This window comes from Castor canadensis, chromosome 4, assembly GCF_047511655.1.
Source record: "Castor canadensis chromosome 4, mCasCan1.hap1v2, whole genome shotgun sequence".
NCBI lineage: Eukaryota > Metazoa > Chordata > Mammalia > Rodentia > Castoridae > Castor > Castor canadensis.
This window is the reverse complement of record NC_133389.1, coordinates 57,548,610-57,558,443: the sequence shown is the minus strand read 5'-3', so window position 1 is coordinate 57,558,443 and position 9,834 is coordinate 57,548,610.

Genomic DNA, 9,834 nt, shown 5'->3' with positions numbered 1-9,834 from the left:
TGACTTTCCGCCATCATGTGTGTCAAGATCCTTAAGGCCTGGGGACCTGCAATGAATGTAGAAGTCACACAAAGAAGTGTGAAGAAAGAAAACACAGAGTCATGGTCTTTCTCCATACAGGGAAGCATCAGTATACCATTTGCATATGAAGACACTGGGGTGAAGATTTGTGACTTGTTCAAGATCACAGTAGAGCCATTATCAACGGTGCAACTGGGGGGTGCCCTCTGAGCACTGTGCAAAGGCAGGGTAGGTGCCTGCTTAGTTGCTTGCCAGCCTTGGTTAATGCATTCTGTATGTGCAACTTTGCCATCAACTTCATGACATGTCAGTAAGGTTGGAGCAGCAGGCAGAGTGGGATTAAACATGAGTTAATCTGTATAGCTATCCTTATCTCAACTAGCAAAAACCCTTGTTCCTTCCTATTATTGCTTATACTCTCTCTACAACAAAATTAGAGATAAGGGCAAAATAGTTTCTGCTGGGTATTGGGGTGGGGGAGAGGGAGGGGGCGGAGTGGGTGGTAAGGGAGGGGGCGGGGGATGGGGGAGAAATGACCCAAGCATTGTATGCACATATGAATAATAAAAATAAATAAATAAATCTGGGAGTTTATTCACCCCAGGATTTGAAGCCCAGCTCTGACAGTTACTAAAACCATGACTCTGGACAAGGCTTATTTAGCTCCCTGAGGCTAGGTTTCCTTGGATGTCAAAGACACATAACAATATCATAGGTTGTTGTGAGGATTCAGTTGAATAACACACTTCATAGAGAACATTCAACATCATCCTAATAAGCACTTAATAATTAGTATCTTAAATTATCTGAAAGAGAAGAATTTTTGAACTTCTGTAAACAAAGGACTGAAATCCTTTAACTACATCTTAAATTAACTGTTAAATCTGAGATCCTTTTAGCCGAACAGTTTACTTTTTGTTGTTAGTCACTTTCTTTGCATCAGTTATCAATATTGGATGCTGAATCACAAATTTCTTTCTCAACATTTTTCAATGAAAAATTTTAAACAGGAGGCCAAATTGAAAGACTTTTACATTGAGCAATTTCCATATGCTACCTAGATCCTACCATTAACATTTTGCTCATATATTATATATCACATGTGATGTATATATAGAGATTATATCACATATCTACCATCAATCTGACTAAATGTTAATCTACATTTTTTTGCATTTTGAAGTAAATTGCAGACATGCCTCTCTGAGTACTTCAGCATTCCTGCAAATGGAGTTCAATGTTAACTTTTTTTAATCATTGAATTTTGACACTAACCAGTACTTTGGAGATCACCCAGTCTCTACCTTCATTGTACAGAAGTGGAAACTAAGCCAACACATGAAGTCTTTTGAAGTGGAACTCTCTTGGAGGGTAATGATCCTAAGCAACATTCATGGGCATATTTTAGGACTTTTCCCATTTCATTTAGTCTTTTGAAGTTCACTTGGATACTTCTAGATGGTACTGTGGACTAGGTTTCTCTTCCAATCCTCGAATTCATGCTGAGGTTCTAACATTCAAGCTGATGATATTTTGAGATGTAGCTGTAAGGGAGATAGTGAGATTTAAATGAGGTCATGAGGGTGGAGCCCTCTCCATGGGATTAATGCTCTCCTGGTGGCATTATTCTCTTCTAAGAGACACTGGCTAAAAGACACTGCCAAGAGAAGACACAAGAACAGTGGCCATCCATAAGCCAGGAGGAGAGCCCTAACTATAAAATGGCAGCTTAATCTTGAACCTCTAGCCTCCAGATTTTGAGGAAATCAACTTCAATGGCTTAAGCCCGTGGTCTATGATATTTTGTTGTGGCAGTCTGAACTAATTAAGACAGGTGAACTGTAAACATATTAAAATTATTGGCTCATCTTATTTGTAAATCAATGCCTTGCTAAGAAGGCCAAAGCAACCTCAAGTATTTATTGAAATTAAAGAAAGTTTAAATTGACTGGGAATGTGGCTCAGTGGTAAAGTACTTGTCCACCATATGCAAGGACCTAAGTTTGATCCTTAGCACAGGAAAAAAAAAAAAAAAGCCCATTCCCAGTCCCAAGTTCATTGCAGCATTATTCACAATAGTCAAGACATGGGAACAACCTATGTATTCATCAGTAGATGAGTAGGTTTTTAAAAGGTGGTACACATACCCAAGGGAATACTATTTAGACTTACAAAGAAAACAAATCAGAATAGGAAATTCTGTCGTTTGTGACAACATAGATGAGCCTAGAGGACATGTGTCCCAGGCACAGGGACAAATGGTGTATGACCTCACTTGTATGTATATTCTAACTAAGTCACACTAGTACAAGTAGAGAATTGAATGTGGTTTACCAGAGGCTGGAGTGTGGGTGCAGCAAGAAACAACACTGCTTAAAGAATGCAAAGTTAAAGAAGGAGTGAGTTCTGCGTCTTACTGCACAGCAAGGTGAGTATAGTTGAAAATGTACTTTATATGTCAAAATAGCTAAAAGACAGGATTTTACATGTTCTAATCCCAAAGAAAAGATAAACATTTGAAGTGATAGGAAATGATGAATATGCTAATTACCCTGATGTGATCATTCCACATGTATCGGCATATCACATTGTATCCCATAAATGTATATGATTAATATCTATTGATCTAAAAATGCTTATGTTATGGTGGGAAAAATATTTGCAAATCATATATCTGATGAGAGATTAATAGCTAGAATATATGAAGAATGTCTAGGGTTCAACAATAACACAAATAATCCAATTTAAATATGTACAAAGAATAGACATTTCTCCAAATAAGATAGCAAAAAGGCAAATAAGGGCATGAAAAGATGTTCAGCACTTCTAATTATTGGGGAAAGGCAAATCAAAATCACAATGAGAGCTGAGGACTGGTGGCTCCTGTCCATAATCCTAGCTACTTGGGAAGCAGAGATGAGGAGGATCACAGTTCAATGTCAGCTTGGGCAAATAGTTCTTGAGACCCTATCTTGAAAATATCCAACACAAGAAAAGGCTGGCAGAGTAAATCAAGTGGTAGCACGTCTTCCTAGCAAGTGTGAGGCCCTGAGTTCAAACCCCAGAACCACCAAAACAGCAAACAAACAAAAACCACAATGAGATACCACCTAACATCCATTGGGATGGTTACTATAAACAACAAAAGAAAACAAGGGTTGGTGAGGATGTGGGGAAATGAGAACCTTTCTGATAGTTCCTTAAAAACTTAAAAATATGCTTGCAATCCTAGCTGCTTGGGAGGCTGAGATTGGGAGAATCACTGTTTGAGACCAGCCCAGGCAAATTGTTAGAGAGACCCCATCTCCAAAAAATGAGCTGGAGGTGTGGCTCAAGTGGTAGATAACTTGCTTTCCAAATGCAAAGCCCTGAGTTCAAATCCCAGTCCTACAAAAAAGAAAAAAAAATCTTAAAAATAGAGTTACCATATTAGCTAGTAATTTTTCTTTATGGGTATATACCTAAAGGAATGGAAAGTGGGGCCTAATGCCATGAAGTCAAAGTTGTGTAATTTGGATGATTTCATGTTTCTACTTGGAATGGACATTGTGTAAGATAAATGTTAAAAATTCAGGCTCACAATTTAAAATCGTAGATCTTCTCTACTTAAAACAATATTAAGTGCCAAACAGAAAACCATGGCAAGTCAACAGAAAGGAAAAAAAAAGACATTTGAGTACTTTTTTTTTTTTTAAGATAGGGTCTTACAATGTAATCCAGGCTGGCCTCAGACTGCAATCCTCCTGCCCCAGCCTCCTTAATAGCTGAGATTACAGGTGAGTCACACCGTGGGAATATCTTTTTTTGTTGTTGTAGTGAAAGTGATAGTAAAGCTTATAGGAAAGGAATACACTTTCAGTAGACTGAAAGTGGGTTGTCTCTAGAGTAAGAATGAGAACAACCCTGTGTGAGTGAGTACCTTTGATGGTACTTTTTAGAAGGGACCCAGCATGTATATTTCACAAAGCTGTTGTGGGGGGGCGGGGCAGGAAGGGTCATAGATACCTGTATTGGAAAGCAGGAAGAGAACCTTAGCACTGAAGACTTGGGGCTGTTTTAAAGTCTTCCTGCAGCTGATTCCCACCTGCCTGCTTGTGCCCACCCTGCCCCATCTCTCTCCACCTTTGCTTAAGGCAGTCCTGAGCTCAGTCATTGGCCTTACCTTGAGACAGCCCCAGTAAGTCAGACCCTAAGCTGCAAGCATCCTTAATGTTGCTCCATGCAATTGCCTGTCCTGCCTTCAAAGGCTGTGCATTTTTCTTTCTCCTTTCCTCCCTCCCTCCCTCTCTCCCTTCTTTCCTTCCTTCCTTCTTTCTTTTCTTTTGGTGGTACTGGGGTTTGAACTCAAGGGCTCATACTTGCTAGGAAGGCGCTCTACCATTTGAGGCACTCCACCAGCCTGCATTTTTATTCCTTGTAGTCATGAGGTTTGCTCCTCTCCCAGTTCCTATTTTTTTTTTTTACATTGATACAATACATTCATTGTCCTAGTCAACCACAGGAGCTCTGTCTACCCTCAAGAAATCTTTGAGGGGACTGGGGATGTGGCTTAATGGTGGAGTACAGGCTTCGCCTGCATGTGGTCCAGTATGAGAGAGACAGAGATAGAGAGAGAGATGACAGGGAAGGAGGGAGGGAGGGAAAGAAAGAGAAAGGGAGGGAGAGAGGAAGGAAGAAAGGAAGGAAGGGAGGGAGGAAGGGAAAAAATAAATTAAAAGAACTATATCCTTGAGGTGGTGCCTCTCCCCTGTCCAGTGAAGAACACCTCCTCACTAGGCTTGCAGGGCTTGTAGTCCCTATTCTGTCCACCCCCTGTACCCCTGCACTGTGCTGTGCTATAGGGCATACCTCCTCTTTACACCAACTCCCATTGCTTCTACCTGAAACAAAACACTTCTGCTCTCAAATGCCATGTTTTAACACAGACTCTTCTTTTCCCTTAGGTACCAACTGTAAAGTTTACTATCACCCTTTAGATGATTTTGTCCAAGCAAAGTAGTCATTTTATGATTTTGCCACCCCTCTCATGAACCTTTTTTTTTTTTTTGCATCTGCTATACAGCAAGCCTTTTGGCTATGTTTAAGATGATCAGTCTTTCATGGAACTTTTATTGATTTCAAATAACCTACCCTGCTCCTAGGTCTATATGTATTACTTATGTCCTTAGAAAGTTACAGTTGACAGAGGCTAAAAGATTGTCTAATCCAGCCCCTTGCTTTCCTGGTAGGAAAACTGGCTCAGGGAAATTAGTTCATTCAGCCATACAGCCGATATTCTACTGTGGTCTCAGTGCTCTGCTTTGCCTTCTGCAGCAGATGGCAGCTTGGGTTACAGAGCCAGCTCTTCCACACCCACAGTTTCCACACCCATGGATTCAGCCAACATGGGCTTCAACTAACCATCAATGAAAATCATTCAAAAAATTGTATCTGTACTGAACATAGACAAACTTTTCATTTGTCACCATTCCCTAAGCAATACAGTAGAAATGCATTTATATAGCATTTACAAGCTGGGTGAGATGGAGCACTCCCTCCTGGAATGCCAGCATTCAGAAGGCTGAGGCAAGAGGATCACAAGTCCTAGGCCAGTCTGAGGCTATATAGAGAGACCTTGTCTTAAAAAAAAAAAATAAAAAAAGCAACAAGACATAGCATTTATATTGTATTAGGTATCATAAGTAACCTAGAGATGATTTGAAGTATGCAGGAGGATGTGTGTCAATGTTATATAAACACTGTACAGTCTCATGTAAGTTGAGCATCTATGGATTTTGCTATCTGGGACTAAAATCCAAAAGGTATTGGTGGATGAAATGATTACATTTCAAAATCACAAAAGGCAAATCAAGAACCCTTCAGAGTATTCCAGTTACATGAGCCCAGAGAGAAGGCAAAAGCAAACCAGAGGTTCTGAGTGGTAAGCTCTGAGTAATTAAAAATTGGCGTTGGGCTAGGGAAGTAGCTAAGTGGTAATATACTTGTCTACTATATTTGAAGCCCTGGGTTCAATCCCCAGCACCATTAAGAAGAAAAAAAGACAGGTGTTATTTGAACATTGTAGGAATGATACCAATGATTAAAAAAAAAAAATCAAACAGCTTAGTTTGCAAGTCGATGGCAGTCTTCTCCTCAGTGTAAGTAACAGCACCACTCTCTCCAGCCCACAACCCAGTACCATTCACATTACTTCCTCCTATAACTTCTTAGGAGAGAGGGATAAAGAGTCAGCATGAAAGTCAGAAGGAAAGGAACTTTGCTGCTGTAAGAAGCTGGAGAAAGATAGACTTGAGGTAGGGGAAATGAGTAAGGCCAGGCCCAGGCAGGGGGAGCCCCAGGCAGAGGCTGGGTCAGGGACATTCACCCACCAGGCAGCAAGTGGAAGGAGGACTCTGAACCTAACCTAGGGAGATTCACTCAAGATCCACCAGTAGCATCCATTTATAGGTCAACCAGCTGTGCTTTAAAACTTTAAAAGAATTTCCACTTTGTAACCTAATTTAATCTTTTCAACAACTCTGAAGTTTAGGTACTTTTTTTTTTTTTTTTTTTTTGGTGTTACTGGGGCTTAAACTCAGATCCTCACATTTGCTAGGTAGTTGTTCTACCACTTCAGCCACACCACCATCACTTTTCTGTGTTAGGAATTTTCAACAGAGGGTCTTTTGAACTGTTTGCCTGGGTTGGGTTGGAATCTCAATCCTCCTGATCTCTGCCTCCTGAGTAGCAAGGATTACAGGCGTGAGCCACGGGCACCTGTGGCGGGGGTTTGTTGTTGTTTTAATACCAAATTAGACATGAAGACACACAGGCTTACAGATGCCAAATGACTTGGAGGACTGGAGATATAGCTCAGTAGTACAGCAGTTGCCTAGTATGTGCCAGGCACTGGGTTTCCATCCCTAGCACTGCAAACATCAAAAAACTCGCTTGAGGCCACTACACAAATTCAGTTCTCTTTTTTCTCGTGGCATACAGTCCTGGAAGTCAAAAACATATGGGCCTTAAAGGGAAAATAAAACCCAAATATCATAGGCTTTGTGCAGTCAGAAGATTTGCAAATTCTTGGTGTTCCACATGGAAGCATCCAGGCAGGACACATGAATGTAGTAAGGGAGGTAATGGAGTTTATTAAAGATGAAGAAAGAAATTACAATAGTCCATGGTGGGGTCAGGTGGAAGCCGGAAGCAGAGACAATGCCTTCCTCTTTCCAGGTACCTTTAAAACCTACACTAACCTTTGGGAAGAACCTGATGATTCCCAACCGCCAATAATCGATGAGTGGGCAGGGGCTTGGGCTGAGGTGGGGTGGTTAGAGCTGCTCCCAGGCCAAGGTGTGACACATTCGCAACTGAAAAAAAGGATCAAAGAAAGAGAAGAATGTTCTACCTGAAATACAATATTAAGTCATATATGTTTTAAGCATCCCCAACTTTTCCTATCTTAGCCTGCCTCACAAAAAGATAAGTGTGGATTTGTAATTGACAGTTAAAATAATAACAGCTTGATTTAAAGGAAAAAAAAAGGGCAAGGAAAGAGTAGATGCAATCCAACTCACCATTCTTGAACAAAAATTTGTCTTGGTGCTATGTGTGATGATATATACCTCTAATCCAGCACTGGGAAGGCAGAGGTAGGAGGTTCACAAGTTCTAAGCCAACCAGGGCTACATAGTGAGACCCTGTCTTGAAAACAAAAAACAAATAATCTAAATGGAAACACCTCCCATGCTCATGGATCAGCAGAATTAGTCTTGTAAAAATGGCTATACTACTGAAAGCAAGCTGCAGATTCAACACAAATCCCCATCAAAATTCCAATGACATTCTTCACAAAAATAGAAAACAAAAAGCAAAACAAAACAAAAAACCCTGAAATTAATGTAGAATCACAAAAGACCCCAAATGGCCAAAGCAGTCCTGAGTAAAAAGAGCAATTCTAAAAGCATTATACTATTTGGCTTCAAATTCTACTACAGAGCCATAGTAACAAAAATAGCATGGGGAGGCTGATGAAGTGGTTCAAACATAGAAGGGCTGCTTTGTAAGTGTGAAACCCTGAATTCAAAGCCTAGTACCACCAAAAAACAAAAACAAAACAGCATGGTACTGGCACAAAAAGAGTCATGTATACCAGTGGAATAGAGTAAAAGATCCAGAAACAAACCCACACAGCTACAGTCTTCTGATATTAGACATAAAAAGAAGAGTTAGAATGGTGGCCTTAAAACAGAGATCACCAGAATTTTAGGAGGAGCTGTTTCTGAGAATGACTGAAAGTGGTGAACCTCAGCCTACAAATAGCTGGAAAGACAGCCCCAGGACTGCTACCCTGGGGAGATAAAGAACCAGGGCACCTGACAAGGAGAATAAAAAGAGCCTCATCATACCCCTCAGGGTATATTGGGCTGATCCTGCTGCTGGAGGCACCCCTCAGCTTAAAGAGCAGCTTTTACTTTCTCTTCTTGGCAAATAAACCTTTCTTACTTTCACCTTGTTAAGGTTTTCTAGAATTAATTTGTTAATGCCTTAGGAAATTAGGATCTGCGGTGGCTTAGTACAGCACACCCATGCATCAGACAAAGGCACCAAAAACATATACTGGAGAAAAGACAGTCTCTTCAACAAATGGTATTGGGAAAACTGGATATCCACATGTAGAAGAATGAAACTAGACCTTATCTCTCATCTGTACAAAAATTAATTCAAAATGGATCAGAGATCCATTTAATGTAAGACCTAACATTTTGAAACTAGTGAGGAAAAAGTAGGTAAAACACTTGAAGATATAGGCATAGGTAACAACTTTCTGAATAGGACTCCAATTGCTCAGGGAATAAAAGCAAGAACTGATAGACGGGCTTGTACTAAATTAAAAACCTTCTGTACAGCAGGAAGCAATTATCAGAATTAAGAGACAAACTACAGAATGGGAGAAAATCTTTGCTAGTTACTCACTGGATAAAGGATTAATACTCAGAATATATAAAGAGCACCAAAAATTAGACATCAAAAGAATAAACAATTCAATTAATGAATAGACAAATGAATTGTACAGACAGTTCTTGAAAGAACTACAAATGGTCAGTAATACATGAAGAAATGTGCAATATCATTATCTATAAAGGAAATGTAAATCAAAATGACATTTAGATTCTATCTCACCCCAGTCAGAATGGCAGTCATCAAGAAAACAAACAGTAGAAATGCCATTTTGTCCCAATTGGTGACAAGGATGGGGAGGAGGGAGGAGCCCTTATACACCATTGGCGGGAATGTATGTCGGTACAGCTACTAAGGAAATCAGCATGGAGGTTTCTCAAAAACCAGCATTACCGTATGATCTTGCTATACCACTCCTGGGCATATACCCAAAGAAAAGTACGTACAATAGAGATATCTGCACACCCATGTTTATTTTTGTACTATTCACAATGGCCAAGCTATGGAATCAACCTGAGGTAGGATAAATAAATGAGGTAACAGGGAAATAAAAAATAATAAAATCAAAAATGTAAGACTCACAACTTAGAATGAGGAAGTAAACTAAAAAACCAGAGCAGCAAGCTCCCATCACCTTCTCCTTGCAGATGGTAAGTTATAAGAATATGGAGACATACAGAGTTATCTGCATCAGCCTTCTTCTTTGAGATGTTAATAAACTGCAAACTCTTCATAAATGAAGAGAGAGAGAAAACTGGAGGGAATGTCTGGCAAATGGAAGTCCCGAAATTCACTTACTGTCCTTGTATTTGGGCTAGCCTAGATCACATGTCCATGTTTTAGAATTAACCCTTGCTGAAAACTTCCATG